This window comes from Nothoprocta perdicaria, unplaced genomic scaffold, assembly GCF_003342845.1.
Source record: "Nothoprocta perdicaria isolate Ctin4 unplaced genomic scaffold, notPer1 scaffold_77, whole genome shotgun sequence".
NCBI classification, from domain to species: Eukaryota; Metazoa; Chordata; class Aves; order Tinamiformes; family Tinamidae; genus Nothoprocta; species Nothoprocta perdicaria.
Genome location: NW_020456054.1, coordinates 593,034 through 611,090, shown reverse-complemented (window position 1 = coordinate 611,090; position 18,057 = coordinate 593,034). Strand labels below are relative to the sequence as shown.

Here is an 18,057-nt window from a genome sequence, read left to right as displayed (position 1 = left end):
GCTCGCGGCGCTGCCCTCCCGTGCCGCTCGCCAGCGCGGGCATGGACCCGCCATCACTCAGCCTACGGGGGCAAAGAGGCGATTTCTGTGTATTCTCTGTATTTCTTTTCAGTGCCTTCGTTTGACGGGTTTATGATTATGAACAGATCTGTTCTAAGTGACTACAGTTATAAAAAATCCAACTATGGGGCTTCATTGTATCATTTTTCTAAAATCCTGGATTTTTATACAAGTTTCAGCCCAGTAACTGCTTACTTAGGCCCATAATTTATTCTAAAAAGGAACAAATTTYTATTTTTCTCTTAGTCCAATAAAACATATCCTGTTACTACAACACATTGGAAATTCAGCAGCGATAAACAAAAGGAAATAACAGTTTCCTCATTGCTCTTAATTGCAATCACAGCAATTTTTACATACAATATTTCAAGGCTATTATAATCTAGTATTCCTAATAAAACATGTTGCATGTAATAGCTTAGAAACTTGTTTTGGAACAAGATAAATCCTGCTCCTCAAGCTACAGATGAAGCTCATGGTGACCTCTCTGTACTTAAATACTAAACTTTTAAGTGTCTAATAAAGACCCTATTCCAAAATGTATATTTATTTGTCATTCCACACAAGTTCACGTTCCTCCAGCTGCAGGGATGTCTTTCAGTGGCTGTGGCTGTGAAGAAGGGGCACAGATGGACAGTGCCCACACGTAGGGACCCTGGCAGGCAATGAGCTGCTCAGGAAAAGCAAGTTACTAAACATAAAACAATAAGCTCTAAAATAAATAATGATGGAGGTGTTACTACAGCCCCTCATGCACAATTATTAACCCACCTCTAACATACAATTATCATAAAATTGGAAAAAAAAAMWTCAAGTAATCACTAAAAGAAATTATTAAAGATATTTCCTAAAGACTTTTTGAGTTTAGAATGTTTTATCCATAAAAATTTAAGTAGACAAAATAACCTCCATATTTTTAGCAAGGTAAGGCATGGCAGAAAGTAAATGTCTGTGACTTGATTATTTTAAAATCCACTCAAGACCACTCCTAGGAAGTGAAATGCAAAAAAATAGGAGTTAATATTCACTACTAGTGACTTTCTTAAAAAAAAGCAAAATAATARAAGTGGAAAGTATGACAGGCAGACAGTAAAGAGCAAAATAATGGTTGGTTGGACAATTTACRAGGTCCATACAGAATTGCAGGCAGACTATGAGATACATATTCAAAGAAGAGCAGCTGATCTGTTTAATCTACTTCCACTCCTCTCTGAAAACACCCTTTCGGGAAGCACTCCTTTTGGAGCACCTCCCTCCCTAGGAGTGCTCGTCCTGTCTTTCCCAGATGAGATGCTGAGCAGGCTTCTGGCTCCTGCTAAAGAGCAATTATATTTTAATCCCAATAATATCTAAGTGGTACTATATTAATACTTCAGTATTAGCTCCATCATACTGAATTGTGTTTAACAAGATTAAACTGATGTGTTTGCTAATACATAGTATGTAAACAAAGTGTTAATATCATCGATAGGAACAGCTTTGAACACGAAAGTAGCTTTAAATAATGCAGAAGCTGTATAGAGGCAATTCTAAATTATCCTGAATTATTACTCTTGCAATACAAGATACCTGTTCAACAAATCTGCAACAAAGCCCCAGACTGCAATTGTACCCAAACTTCCTTAACATGCTCATCTTTTTCAAACATCTTTCTTTAAAGTTTCAGAGAAAACCACAAAAACAAAGACAGTGACCTGAGATAAGATAGTGAGAAATTATCAATATTCTAAATGGGATCTGGGGATCTGTCAGCAGGCAGTACATAAGGATTGTGTTATACATACAACCGAACTGCTGGTTGCCCTATGCATGCCTTGGCTGCAGAAACAAGGGGTACTACCCTGACAGTGACACCCCTTCCTGCCTCCCCTATCCAGTTGTTTTGCTGGRTTTTTTAAAATTTTAACTGCTCCTCATTGACCTGTGTAACCAGTCCCAAGTCAGAAAAATTCCCTTTATAGGAACTACATCAAAACTCAATGCTAAATATGAAGACCAAACATGAAACTTGCATCTACCATATTTCTTTAACATTCTCTAACATTTTGCTGAAAGAACAGTGGATTGTGAGAATTCAGGTCRAAGAGAATAAGGCCAAACAACAGCTATAAATGTTATGTACTGTCCCAAGGCAATTCTACTTGTGGACTAGGATATATCATCAAATAGCTTCATGGCTCATCTACTAATCTAGGAATGCAATGGAATTCCACATTTCATAGATGAATCCTTCTCTTTTTTTTAAAAAAAAACATATAGATATATACATAGCAATTAAGCACAGGAAAAAAAATAATTTGGAAAATTATTCTCTACCTTTTACATCTTTACACCATGACTGGGTGTATTTTCCCAAACATGTTCCAATCAAGCACAAACGATCAGACTTTAAACAGGAATACTTACATAAAATAACAATTTGATGATCCCTTCATAAAAACGTATCTTTTTTTCTATAAAGAAAAATATGTCTTTTTACTTGCYCTCTGCTTATTTTGGAAAGGGCTCTCCAGTGGAAGCACTATGGAAAGCTAATACAGAGTTCCTGTATACTTCCTTTTAAAACTGGCCACAAAAGGCATCAGGAAATGGGAGTACCCAGAAAGGAGTTGCCTGGAGAAGGTTAGACCTGTAGACAGAGCAATATATCTGGGGGTACAATCAGGAAAGGGAAAATTGGTAAGATATGTAGAATGTGCAGTTTTTTTTAATGAGCATTATATTTCCTTTCACCACTTCACATCACTGCAAATGATCAGGAGACTCCTCTCCTCTCACCAGGGAAGCCATGAGCAAATCTCCAGCGTTATGTGGTACTTCAGGGGACACTGACCTTGAGTTTCTCAGACCATCTCTGACACTTCCTCTGCCWCCTCTCATACTCTCCTGTCGATCATCCCCTAAAGATTTATTTTGCTCGCTGTAAAAAAGGGCTGCTTTTSATCAGGGCTGTCTTCAGAAAAGACAGTGCAGCTGCTTCGTTAATTGTTAATTATCTTTAACTCGCACTATGAGTATTAACTATTAGGCATAAGATTTTACAAGTATAATTCAAATTCTTTAGCTACCTTCCACCCAATGGCTTCACCATATAAGAAAAATCTTGCGGAATGTGTTCAATACAATAAGGGTGAGTGGCTTCCTACTGCAACACAYAGGACAGCCCTCCACATTTCCCACTGAGATGTAATCCAGACTATGTTCTACTTAACTGAGTTTTGGCCTTACTCTTACTATAMCTTCAGCCTTCACTGAGCTGAGGCAGCCAGCACACTTAAAAGAAACACACAATAAATGTTATAAAAGCTCTCAGTAAATGAGTTAACTGAATTATCCCCCCCACACACACACCTCGAAAAAAATTAGAAACTCAGAAAAAAATTGAAAGGCAGAAAAAGAAAATAAAGGCCAGTATTGGAGGAACTGTTATTCTTCAAATAAGCTGTTCTTCAAAAAACTTTCCTGTAACCTGTCCATATTAAGTATCACTGAGATATAAGACTACAAATATTAATAAAAATAAACTTTGTTTTCTTTTTTTTCCACAGAACTAAAGCAATACACTGAAAAGATCATTAAAATACTGCCAAGTCAGTGTAAAAGACTGTGTATGTAGTCTGATCTTAAGAGCATATGTTGTGAACCACAACACTGCATATTTCTCTTTTGCATTTAGCTTGAGGAGAGCAGTGCCAGAAACACTTGCCCATGACAGAACGTTAATAAAAGAACACGAGACTTCTGAGGAAGCTCTTATATATACAGCTACGTCATTTGGCTGGCTGGTATGCATGAATCGTGGTTGCTGATACGTCACTCGGCACGACTTGGCACAGGGTTGAACCTGTCACCTATTTAGTGTCTACACTATGATTTGCATGTTGGTGCAAAGTTCAGCTTTTCTCTTTCTACCTTTTTGAGCAACATCAGTAGCCAAAATGTGAATTCCCTTGCCCAACTTTTTCTGGTCTATCTGTTTCCTTGACTTTTTTTTTTTTTTTGCATTTTCTGAGTATTCATTATGAAGCTAAAATGTAGCTGCATTTGCTTCTGCTTGAGTGACAAGCGCAGATTCTTCCAATCTCCTCATTCTTTTGGCATTTTCTGTTGTAAGCTCAACTCCATCCCCAGTACCCATCTAGGTCTACCGTACAGATCTCTACCAAAATAGCTATGCTGACCAGACGCACGCAGCTTCCTTGACCCACATAGCTGTTCTGGAAGCATCCCTTAGTTGTTAGGGCAAATGTAGTTTTCTCAGCAAAACAGTACTTTATTAAAATTGCTTGTTTTGCATGCCCAGATTAGGACTCATTTGCTGGTGCTGCGTTCCAGTATTCCTTCTGCTGTGCTTCTGCTGTTCCTATCATCCTAGCTGCCTCTGGCAGTTCAATTTTAATGCTAAGTAATTTACCCTTGGTAGGAATCATCTCCAAGTCTTGATTTACACCTTTTCAGAGGGTACAAAATATGCTTTGAAGAGAAGAAAGCAATGTCCCTCACTATGTCTCTCCTGAACACATAGGTTTCAATGTTTGAAAGTGAAATTCAGAAATTCTAACAATTAAAAAAATATTTTAAAAGGTAGAGACATGGAGACAAAAAAGTACTACCATTTTTCTTTCTGGAAAGGAAACACAGTAGGATGTTTTCCAATCTACAGCAGTACTTCCTAAAAAAAAGAAAAGGTTTGGTTTACCAGTAGGTGTCATTGATTTTTTTTTCAATATCTTTATGAATGAAAATGAAGATTTGCTTTAAAAAAATCCCACTTTCTCAATGTTACTCTTAGTCATATTTGGAAGTTATTTGTTCTTATTTAAGTACAGTATCTTCACCTTTCCTCTCTGATATTCACAATAAAACCACAAAAAAACAGCTAAAGTCATACTCTTTMTAAATAACACAAGGGGTTGTTAACAGGCTCAGCATGCAGTGATGGAGCAAGAAACCTTAATACGGCCTATTTCTATTTTGATTAAAATAATTTCACACCTTCAGGATCACAAGGCAATCTACAAAYCACAAGGTGTTCTAGAAACTGTGTTATTGCATAATACTTAATTGGGGTAAGAAATAAGGAGCAAAGAAATAAGAATTTACATGATCCTTTTAAGATAGGATGAGTTTTAAGAAATAAAACCAGAGGAAACAATATTATGCTGTATAAAAACATATTTTTTAAATGCATATATGGGATCTACCCATTCCCTCCATTTGGATGCTAAGCCACCCTTTTTGCCTCTGAGATGGGAAATCCACATAGAGGRACTTTGTAACTCAACAGATCCCTTAGCTTAAAAACAAACTGCAGGTTTTCACATATAGTCCCAAATCTTATTATTTCAGCTGCCCGTGTACTCCACTAGAGGTTTTCAAAATATCTTAGGTGAGGACAATATAATTGAATGTAGTTTCTGAAACTATGTCTTCATGAAACGTGATTTATTTCCCTCTATAATTCAGTCTTCAGTACAGAAGTAAGAAAAACAGTACAGAAATATTGGCACTTTGGAAGCCGGTAGTGCACGCTGTACTGCACCATAAATACAGAGCTAATGGCCCTGTGTCGATGCAGAAGCCCACCCCTGGTATTTCAAAAGATATTCCAAAAGATATACTACTATAAAGCACTTTTTGATCTTTTAAACTGGTATTTTTTTCTGGAAAAGAAATAAATACAAGATTGCAATGAAGCATTTTTGCAGACAACACATGAAATAATATATGAACACAACAATATGGAAAGTAAAATACATTATTGTCGGGCCTCTGCACTTAAGCTCTGCTATGCCTAGAGAGCACAGAGTTTGCTGAGGGCACTGCTGCTAAAATGTAGGTCTGGTTGGATGCACATTTCCCATATTCGAGCGTTTCTTTACCATGAAGTAGTGAAAGCTTTGAGAGTCCAAATGTCAGTATTTTAAAGAGGCATCTGTCTTCAAGTCTGTATCCTAATTTTGAGCTACCTGTCATGTAGGTCATTTATTTACTGTAGACTAAATAGGGATAGTGCTGCAAAGTCCTGAGCTTAACAGGTTGTCTGGTCCTCTTTACACCGTAGACTACATTTACTGGCAACACTACATTTACTAGCAACAGTACATGCCACCATCACATGCATTATTCCATTGCAGAGCAATCAAGTAGTGGCTTTCTGCTACTTCCTCTGCTATGTAGAGCCTTGCAGAGTCTGGCCACATCTACTAATCCCTTGCAAAGTATCTATTAATCAAATTATCAGGGGTGTCTCCAAAGTGTAAGCCAAGGGTAACCAGTTCCACTCACACCAATGGCTCAGCCTCTGGCAGCCCAACTTCCACTTACATCCTTCTGGATAATACACTGGATGGGAACCTCTGGATCTAAAAAGTGCAAGAACTTCATTGGAACATAGGCCAGTTTAATGAGGACATCAATTTCCATAGAGCTCCCTGTGGCTGCAAAAATATGTGCTATAAATATTTCAAAGCCTTAACGAAAGCTCTAATCACACAGAGGGACCGTGTTTGGGTGTATTTGACCTACAGATAATTCAATTCACTAATAAACACCTTCATTTTCATGGTCAACTCTAACTCACTGAGTATAAAACTACAGACAGACTTGATCTGCATTGGGATTCATCCAAAAAGAATGAGAAAAAAAAAATGCTCTCAAGACAAATTATAAATGAACAAGAGAAAAGAAATACATTTTTATCTACTGATGTCATATTCTACTGTCAAAACGACYTTTTTATTTTTATAGATTTTCAAACTTTTTGTTTTCCTTGAGGAGGAATATGTGCTGTTGTCATTACACTGCTCTCATTTCCATGGTATTTAAGTTAAAGCAGTGTCTCTTAATCCATGATCGCAACTACATATATCCCCAAAATCCCAATGCTGATGAAAAACAATTGTTTTTCACTCTGTAACAATTTCATTTGCATAATCTACATCTATACATCTATCCTAATGGTAAACACAAAGCCAAGGTATATTCTGAGTTCTGAGTCACTGTGTATATTGCTACAGACTCCCTTGCACAGCATCAGTGTGACTTTCTAGCACATCTTCATGAAGGTTGAGGCTTGGGGGTTAAAATGGGCCAAGAAACACTTTGGAAAGCCTACGTTAGTGGGTAAGAGAGTTTAGCAGTACAGCCATGAGTAATTCTTTGCCAACTGGACTCAGCAACAAAGAACAACCTTRTGCATTTTAATTTCTTCAGATCTGATGGTCCTATGGTTTTAAAACTGCCAGGCAGGAATCTGAGATACAAAACAAGAAGTTAGTTTGCCAGACAACATATTTGTCTTCTATCTCAATATTACAAATAACCCTGGATCAAAGCTGTTAGAAAACCATATAGCTAATGCTATCTCTATAGCCATGAGTTCAAATGGGAGTTAAAATAACATATATGGAGTTTTAAATGGTGGGTATAACCTGTAGCTCTTGGAAAGTTTTCAGAGTTTGCATACCATCCTGTAGTCCACACAACTTTGTGTGTGCCTGAGGGACCACTGGTGGGTTTAAGGTCTGGCCAAAAAGGGACATCGTCATCAGATTCATCCCTCTAAAAAATCCTGCTCCATGCAATAGCTCCTCCAACTAAGAGTTATTTCTGTTGAAAACATTATTGCAGCCTTTAGCTGGAAGATCTAATACTCTGTCATTTTCTCAAACACATGACTACTCAACAGATAATGGCATGCATGTCTCTTCAAACATCTTTGCTTACTTTAAAGGTCATACCATACAATGAGGAGAACTTAAATGTTATGTAGATTCAAGAAATTCTCCCCAAAGAGTTTAAATTCTATTCAAAATAGCAGTTTAAGGTTAAGGTCCCATGCTCTTTACACAGAAATGCTACCTAATTTTTTGTATACATTTTTATAGTTGCCAAAGATGCAGTGACCTTTTATATACACAGAACAGAATGATATAAAAGGTGACATTGGGTATCTGTCCACAATTTCAAACTTAGGAACTGTTGATAATACAGAGCTGCAAGAGGCCATAGACTATTATGCTATTACTACTAGTGACAGTTAATACAGATTAAGAACCAGATGTGCAACTGATGTAAATTTGGCCCCATGCATGGGCTATATTGCATCCTGCAAAATGCTGATCAACTTCTAGGTACAGTGGAATATAGGAAATAAAGTTTTCTCTYATATCTGCGCAACCACAAATGCCTAAAAACAGTTTAGAACAGTGTCAGAAAGGTCAGCAGGCTGCAATTTGCAATAAGCCACAATTAAAACATTTGAAATATTTATACAACATATTTTCTTATATACGCACTCTTATTTAAAATATKGCTTTTCTTTTCAAACATGTTAAATTCTGGATCTAAATTCTTAGCACAATAAATAGCCAAAATCAGGTAGAATAGCTGCATTTCTTTTTTTCCACCTTAACCTGCATAGAAATCAAATCAAACTAGTCATCAGTGAATATCATTCATAGCAAAATTCAGGGATTTTTGACTGCCACTCTGAACTAMATGCAGCAAGCTGAATGTTAAATGGAGAACAGCAGTAACAGCAGTACATTTCCCAGACAGCTGGCACATCCAGTAAACTGCTACGTCAGGTTACCGGGTATGATTACCTCTTCTGTAACTTAGTTAAAAATACCAAACAAATCACGTAATCAGATTGCACATTGCCCAACAGTGAGGACATAGAAAAAAATAGCAAAGTATAACCTAGGAAGAGTATTTTGYGACTGCTAATATTCCCATACAGGGCTAGAAAACCCTCTTTCGAAGCCCTCCATAGCTAGTGAGCTGAGTCAAGCCTGCTGAGAAGACTGAGGTTTYGGTGTGCAAGGATGAGCTGTTTCCAGTGCCCCTCTTACCTCAATACACAACTGCTCTCTTGGACATCTCCACTTCAAAATTGCTACACAAATATAACCGGAGATGCAAACACATAATACACATAACAATACATCTAATTATTTTTAGGATGCAGTTTGCTAAAAAACTTGAATGGAAAGTCGGCTCTAAGCCTCTAAACTTTGACTAACTGTGCAGGAGATTGCGAATGCAAAAGAAGATGCCGAGCAGTTGCTTTCCTTCAGCTACCTGAACAGTCCTAAGTGCTCTGAAAATGTGCTCAGTGTGCAACAAATTCATGCACTGACTGACTTCCAAAACTCCCTGAGATATATGGTTCRGTATCTTCCAGGTGTAATTTACACTGTTACCTCAAGTGTAATGAAAAATAGATGAGATGATCGATGTACTTCATCTTTGCAGCATCAAGTCTCTTGTTCATGTGAGCATAGCTCTGTGAATAATTTTCACCTTGTTTTCTTTTGCACTTTGATCTATTTTCCTAAGCTTATGTTTTGTTTTCTGTTCTACTGTTTCAAAATATTGGTCCTTTAGCTTCATCTGGCTGCCTTCTGTTAYAACATCTAGTCACATCTTTGGGCCTGATTATATAAGGCCCTGTACAAAGTGGAGCCTTTTCTCAAAACAGCAGTCTGACAGATAAGGCATGGCAAAACAAAATCACAGGCTGCAGAACAGAGAAGAAATAGTATCAAATTTACACCACTCTCAGTAAGACGAGATCAGACTTCTTTCCATCCGAATAACTGCTATCAGCTTTCAATTTTCAAATGCAATAGCAGTAACAACCTCCTAATCTTTGCCTAGCTACATAGATCAATTTCCATTGCACCAGTATAAATTCAAATCTGCTTACTGAAGTGAGGAATATCATTTCTTCAATAGAAGTGAAATGCATGCATTTTCTTCATAGGCTTGTATTAATTTGCTATAAATAGTAAATAAATAAAAAAAMCTCAATAATTCTAGCTCATAGCGGACTATTTAGATGTGCAAAATCCAGTAATTGTGTTCTTTTTCAAGGTCATGACAGTCCCTACAGCTAATGGTAAGAGACTCATCTAAACAGGTCATGCTCTGTGCCATACTGAGTTTACCCAGCATAGTGGAGCTGCTACTCTTGCCCAGCTTGGGTAACAGAAAATGCATCAGTGGTTGTGTTGACCAGATGAGGCAGTTTTGCAGAAAATTTCACTTGTTTGTCTGGAGTCAGCTCAGGGATTTGTGACAGTCAAGTGTTGTGTGGCATGGACATACACTGCCATACATACTGACATAACCAGAGGATGGGATTTATCTCATTGCACTTCAGCAGATTCAAAGTAGGAGTCTAGGTTCAACCTGCTGCCTAAGCTCCCTCTAAAGTCAGAAGGAAAAAAAAACTACCTGACTGTAGCAGACTGCAATGCCAAACCACCATTATAGCAAATTAATGAATTTTTAGTTCTGAAAAATACAGCAGTTGATGCTAAATGAAAATTAAAAAAAAAAAAATTATTAAACCATATAAAAAAAAGATCCTTCTTTCTCTGCAAGGCTTCAAAACTCCTTCTCTGGAGGTCTTCAAAACCCGCCTGGATGCCGCCCTGTGCCCCGTGCTCTGGGTGTCCCTGCTGGAGCAGGGGGTTGGACTAGATGATCTCTAGAGGCCCCTTCCAACCTCAACCATCCTGTGATTCTGTGATTCTATGGAGTCAGTGAGTACCTACATACAGCCAAATAAAAAGCAGAGGCCAAACCAAAGGATGACAGAATCCAGAACTACTAATACCATTATCAGAGATTTATCAGCAGTGTAATAGAGCCCCTCACCTCTTTAGGACCACTGGACTAGCAGAGTTAAGGCACATGAGATGTTTGCCTCGATGGTGTGCAAGGCAGGGCACTGCATGTCTTGCTCTGCGATCTCCATCTCTGCCATCCAGAAGCCCCTGGGCCAAGTTACAGTCAGATCCAATGGGGATCCTCYGGATCCTCCCAGACCAGGTTTTGATGCCTAGCTGAGCTGTGACTGCTCCTTTTTGGTATCTACATGTGTGTGTCTATTTACACACACTTACATTGTAGTGGTTTTGTATTCCAGAAGGTATAGGAGTTGCTGACAGGAACTGAGAAAAAAGCAACCAGGACCCATCTGTTTGCCAGACCTCAGCATTAAGGTACAACTAATTTAAAATGCTTTTACATATAAACAACATGTTTAAACAACTAAAATAATAAATATAACTCCGTTTTTAATACAAATACATGTTAGTTGCTTCTTCATAAATTTCAGCTGAGCAGCGTGCAYGCACTTTAGAGAGGGGCTGAAAAACTCTCCTTCCCACTTATTTGGGAGGGATTAGTCAGGGATTCGGGGTTATCTGAACCCTAAAAGTCACAGCAACAATTCTTTGCTTATTATTATCCCCCTCCCCTGCTCCTGTTGTTTCTGAAATAAAATAAGATAGATGCAGATTTTATTAATTAAAATTCCTTTTTTTTTTTCTTTGCTGTAGGAATACTGGCTATTGTTACTTTCTAAAATAATCTTTTGTGGATTTAACAAATGTCAGACTTTCATCAGCATTCTGCACCAGAATTCTGGTTTAAAGAGCTCTCAAAACTCGGAGTAGAAGCAACCCACTGATGCAAATGAGTTATTTGAAAACAGTTCTCCTACATCAGCCTATTATACTGTGCGTCAAAGTTGACTCTCCATAATTTTACTATGTGGGCTTTACTTAATGTTTTAATGTAGTTTAGTTAATAAACCTCTCCTAGTTTTCTCTATATACAGCTCTAATTCAGCCAAATCATGTTTAATTATTTTAATATTCTGTTGTTCAGTTTGGGGAATTTGTTCAGATTCACAGTCATTTTGTATATAAATGAGTTTAACATTGAACACATGAAAAGAGAGGGAACAAGCTGTTTAAGTAGAAATGTAATGAGTGACCATATGAGAACGTTTTTTCCCTGTAAATAGTTAGGGAATTATTTAAATTTGAATTTAAACATTATTTTACACTATGCAATGTGACATGTAACAGAAAAATATAGACTACATAATTAAACTGTCATTTAGAAATAAAAAATGGGCCCCTAAAAACATGGGTCCAACTCCTGTTTTTTCTTAGATCTACACAAATATGGAGTCATTTTGTGATCCCCTTTAGATTAACTTTACATTTGAGATTTCACAGGAGTGTATCAGGTAAGCCCAAATAAACAGATGCATACATCTATCTGTTTTAAAATCTTTTATAATTAAATTAGCATCATGGTTCTTAGCAAAAATAAGTATTATTAAACAGATTAAAGAAAAAGAGCTTAATAAAATGTTAAGATGTGTAACTGCAGTATTAAAACTAGCTTTTATACAARTTACTCAGACTTTTACAAAAAGCCAAATAAAACGTATAATGAATGAAGACTTCAGAGTGAGAGAGAAAAAAAAGAGAGACATTTCTTTGGAGAACTGAATCTACTATTTTGAATAGTTAATACATAAATTTATGGTTTCTATCACTATATGGTCAAATAATTAACCTCCTGCTTTCCTTTCCCAAACCAAACATGGGAATAGAAACAAATGCAGAGAAAACATAAGGAAGTAAGAATGGCCATATCAGGATTAGCCGAAGATTTATTTATTTGATGTCCTATCTGACAGTCTGGCTAGTACTGGTGCTCAAAAAGCTTCCATAAGAAAACAAGCAAAACAAATATACATATATATACACCTGTATATTTGTTTTTATATATATATATACACACACACACATATACATATGAAGAAACCTCCAAGTTTCATTGACCAGTAGTTTAGAGTCTTTCTGAGTTAGAGGTTTTTGTATTTTATTGATTTAATGGCTGCTGCTAAGTCCACCACCATTAAATTTGTCTATTTGCTTTTTGAACTAGAATACACCTTGAGCCAATACAATATCCTATAGGATAAGACCCACAATTTAAATATGCTTTCTGTAAAAAAAGTACTTTCTCCAGTTTGTTTTAGACTCCCTTCTTGATAATTGTATGCAGTGCTCTTGCCCTTTGAGAACAGGGAATAAATCATTGTGWAGTCCCTCTTTTCGCAGTATTCCTGACTTTGCAGCCGTCAGTCATCTCCGTCACTGTCTTTTCTTTTTCCTGAAAAATCTCATTCCGTGCTTTTCATCATCACCCACCTTTTTGCTTTTTGCCATACTTGCTTTAGCTTTGTGCCTTTTCTCAGGCTGTGATGCATCCAAGATCCATACAGCAGAATAACTGTATTTTCCACTCTCTTTTGTTATATTCTTTTCCTAGTAATAGTAACATTTAAGTCTGAGGGGAAAAACCTAGGACTTGTTGACTATGGCACCGTGTTGTGGCCTGCAGGACTGTTAGAAAATCCCTTTTGAATTTCAGGTATGCTTAACATAGGCAGAAAAATATAAAGCTAGACARTAATTTTCACAGCTCATCACTGTCAGAGGAAAATATGAAACTGCAGAGAAAAAAAAAATGAGGATTTTTTTTCTAACTARGAAATTCTTTGAAAGTATGTAAAGTTTTGTGAAAGGACGACGGAAAGAAAGTAGCTAAGATGTTAGCAAAAAGGTAATGAATACATCAAAAGAATCCCGCAAACATGCTTGGAAAGAGAACATTTCCATGCCTGGAATATATATATATGTGTGTATAATTAATCAGTTTTTGTATAAAGTTTATATAGATGTGTGTGTACATACATATATATTTATTTAATAGATACTAAATACTACYGTCAAACTTCAACTATAATTAAGAAAACAATTCCTTTCTCTCCAGGAAAAGAAATCTTGCCTTCCTTCAAGGGTATTCTGGGCTATCATGAGGAGACTGCACAGGAAGGATGACCATAGCCTAATCATCCAGTAAAACTAGTGGCTCTAGTTMCATAAGGGAACCTATTAGACAAATYCTCACATCTACAGAGTCCTGGTGAGAAAAAAAGAAACTCTATGGAGAGATGAAGACTCCTAGAAAAAAAAACCTTTGTAGAATCAGCACCCTTGGGAAAAAGAAYTTTTGACAGAAGCGACTAAAGAAATAGGCCAGTTGAAGGACAAAGTCCTTCTCCCTTTGAATTCAATATGAACAAGGATGGGCTTTCTGAGAGAGGAGGAAAGATCTGAAGCAGGAAAATTTAGGTGGGCAGCTTCAATATACTTGAATGGATAAAAAATGGGCAGCTTCAATATCCTTGCAAAAATGGTGCACGTGAGAAAATCTGCAATACATACAGAAGGCAGATGACAGAAAACATGGACTGTGGCAGCTGCAGGACATCTTTTTCTGAGTCATTAGCTTATGAGATCTTGAGAAGTTTGGAGTCGCTGTTCAGCTCAGAAAGGACTGAATTTACTCTTTTTTGGACTATTTTATTGCTATGATTCCATTACGGAGCTCACAGAGGCTTAGGTTATATTCAAGGCCCCTCCTGAGTGCTCAGATAACACACAGCTCTAGTTATAGAAAATGTGACTTGGTCTCCAGCAGCCTCCAACATCAAGTAATTGGTCATTGTCTTTTCCAGTTCTTCATATCCCATGGTGAGTGTTCACCACAGTGTCAGGAGCTGCTCCTCTCTGGTCACCTGCATCTGCTATTTGAGCTTCCCTAATGGGTTAGACAGTGAACAGCTGCACTGCAAGTCATGACCACCAAATGCTGTGAGGGAATTAAAGAGCATTGACACAAAACAGGAGGTCTTTGCTCAGCACCTAAGAACTGGCAGGTCTGATATCAACAGCCATCAGAAGTGGTTTTGCGTCTTCTGTTAGTCAGATTAACATCTCATTTTCATTTACTTTTGATATTTCGCTACTGTACTACATGTTGTTCATCCAAGTTGAACCTTAACATGAAGACTGCTTTATACTTTACAGGAGGGCATCATACCTTAATTCATACAATTAAATTAGCACTCAAAAGCTATCAAATGAAATTATTTTAAACTATGAAGATTTACAAACTTGGCTCTCATAGTCAAATGTCAACAGTACCTAAGTTACCACACAGAAAAGACATAAGAGCAAGAGATTTTTAGAAAAAGATCCTCTGCTTTCAAATATAGTTCTGTTTTCACCCAAGAGACTTGGAATTTGATGACTTTTAGGGGATTCTGTGAACCTTTCTTCTCCTTAAGGATTTTGAAAAGGAGAAAGGAAAGATAAGAGGAAAAAAATTTATCTTTTAATCCCAATGGACTCTGAGTAAAAATAATAATTTAGACTTCTAAAAATGTATCTAAAATCTATCTTTAAGTCACATATAGGATGATCAAAATTTTCAAATTAAACAATCTTCAAAAGCAGCAACTATGTGAAAAGATCATTTCTAAGAAAATTAAGGAAATGTACTGTGTACTGAGGACTGTAATACTAAATAAAGTTTCTTCTGTGAGGTAACCTTTAATAGCCTTTAATATCAAACTGGCAATATGCAGAACGTAACTGTGGCATTAGATGCAAGTGGAGACTTTAGTCTCATTTATTTCAGGTCCAGTTATCTCAATTTGAACCCAATATCTGGTTTAGCATTTTGATAGGGGGAGGGCTGTCTTCTGGGACAGCAATGTATAGCTGGAAGGGACTTCTTGGGTCATTAAAGTGAGTCCCTCACCACAAGATTTTCAAATCCATCAAGTTTAGAGAGACTTAGTATTTGCACGAGCATATTTTTTTCCCCAGTCACTCATCAGAAAATATTAGATGCTTTGTGACAACTGCCCTATTTCCTTTTTCATCTACAAGAGTAACAAAGTAGGCCTCAGGATCTGACTCTTTGCTTGCAACAGTCCCGTTTCGGAAGATCAACTAATGAGAACACCTGAGTCTGACTGCAAAGCAACCTGTTTAATCAGCAAGGTGGCGAGGAAAGGCAAAGTTAAATGTAAATTACCTGGGGTAAAATGATGTCCATACAAAATAAGCATGATATCGTAAGTGCTGAATATGATGAACCKGAGCAAATGATGATATGAAAATCAGATTAATAGATTTCTCAAACACCTGAACAGCAGGAAACACATCTGGTTTTCCTCTGTTCTTCTTTTCTTTAAAAAGCTGTAGTCTCAAGATGACACAATTATTATTTGACATTGTATTTTAATTCTTCTTCAAAACTGAAAGATAATCTACATGCTCATAACCTCCAAATGATGAACCTGAGGGAGAAATGAAGTTGAACTCCTGTTCCTTTTATGGTTCTCAAATGTCTGTACTGGCTATTTATTTTCAGTACAAATAGAAGTGACATTGTAATTATCCTTCTATGCTAACACTTTTGTTAATGTATTAGAAGYTTTTTAAAAAGAATACTGGCATAAACACTTCTATTGTGAAATGGCTCCATTCGGCTTATGCTTGGTTCTTTGCCGATAAAAATTTCCAACAGTATGTCTATATTGTTTTCCTATTACTGCAAGTTACCACTTTTATGAACAAATACAGTATTGTTCGTTTTCAAGAAGTAGAAGGAAATACAGTCGTTCTTCTCTAAATTACTGAGACCATACTATGTAATTATTAGCAACATAATTTGTTAATTCTGATATGTTTATTAGGACCAGATGAAGCAGAACACAATAATGTTCTTAAATTCATCCCAAATTAACATCTTACTGACTAGAATAAAACTAAAATGTCATTGTTTGGTAATATAAAACAAAATATAGATGTGTAGATGTATGAGAGAGAAGTTTACAATTAATGCACATTAGACAATATGAATGAAGGAAGGCTGAGCATAATTTCTGGAGGTGGGAGAAGCACCACATGTTTGGCAAAACAAGCAGGAAGATGATTATTGAACAGTAGTGCAGGTAGATCAGAGTCTTGTTAGGCATTTGACACACTCTACAYGTTAACCACGTACAAAATTAGTGCACAGGATTACTCTTCAGATAAAAGTAAGTCACTTCCACCAAGCACTACCTTCCCTGATAGTTAATCTTCATTTCCCCATCACTGAATACTATTCCCTGAAAACTTTCTTCTCAGAACATTCATCTTGTCTCCTTATATCACAATAATCTAAATACTTTTCTTTTTCTGTGAACCGTAGTTCTACATTTATAAAGTGAATGAGGGACAGGGAGAGAATGATCTTTTTCTTGCCCCATGAAAAAGACTGTCCATTTCCCACAATTACTAGATTCTACCTCTTCTTTCATCAGGAGGAATGTTCATATGCCTCGTTTTGTTTTCTAGCCACTGAACAATCATCTAATCCAAACTTGAGGTCCCAAAAATGTTAAAGAGGTAACATCTGTCTAGACCATAACATGCAAAATTGTATGTTGTAATGAAGCAAATATATGTATTTGTAAATACCATCTAAACAGGTAGTGTTTAGATGCTCTTCCTCCAGCTGTAACCAAACATAATTTGCCAATTTTTCTTGAATCTAAATGTTATCCATGCATCTAGCTTTGATGTCAAAGTGAAAAGTAATACCTCAATGAGTGAATATGAGGAAGAATCCAGAAGGTTGATGAAAGGAAGGATACTGGGCTTGAATTTAGAGGGACAAAGAAAAAGAAAGTGATATGGTCAGAGCAGTAAATTAGGAAGATTATTTTAATTACTGAGTACTCAAGGGCTGACTTAGTGGAGAAACCAAGCAGTACTGAATACAGGAAAGAAAGTGAGTATACCACATAGAACTATATATATAAGGCTTGTCTGTTTGGGGTGGCAGAGCGGGGGAAGGCAGGTTGCTATAATATAGCATTTTGTCTGCTCTTCTTCCTGCTCAAGGCTTAGACCTTTGCATATCAAAGACTTAATGCATTTTCAACCCAATAAGGAGTGGGTGGGGGTAACAGTCATCACTAAGAAATCACTTACACACCTGCATGTGAATCACTCACTTCCCTCTTAGCACAGTTCTGAGACTTTCTTCACTCATGACCTAAATAAATTAATTTTTGCATATGATCTGAATATATAAAAGGAGCTGTAGCTTGTTTCTGAAGCCAGCTCTTGACAGATTAGAGGAGAAAAGTTCCACACCATGGTTGCTGCAATTTTTTCTTATAGAATGAGCTGAAGAATCAACACAAGACAGAAAAAAAATACATAGAAAGTTATAGAAATTAAGCTCTTGCTTGTCTACCGAAGTCAG

At 36.8% G+C, this 18,057-nt stretch overlaps 1 protein-coding gene across 13 annotated transcripts in view; it reads right to left on the bottom strand.

Annotated features, from left to right (window-relative positions):
- RIMS2 (regulating synaptic membrane exocytosis 2) overlaps positions 1-18,057 on the bottom strand; it is a 340,555-nt gene that overhangs the window by 19,743 nt on the left and 302,755 nt on the right. The window lies entirely within an intron of this gene.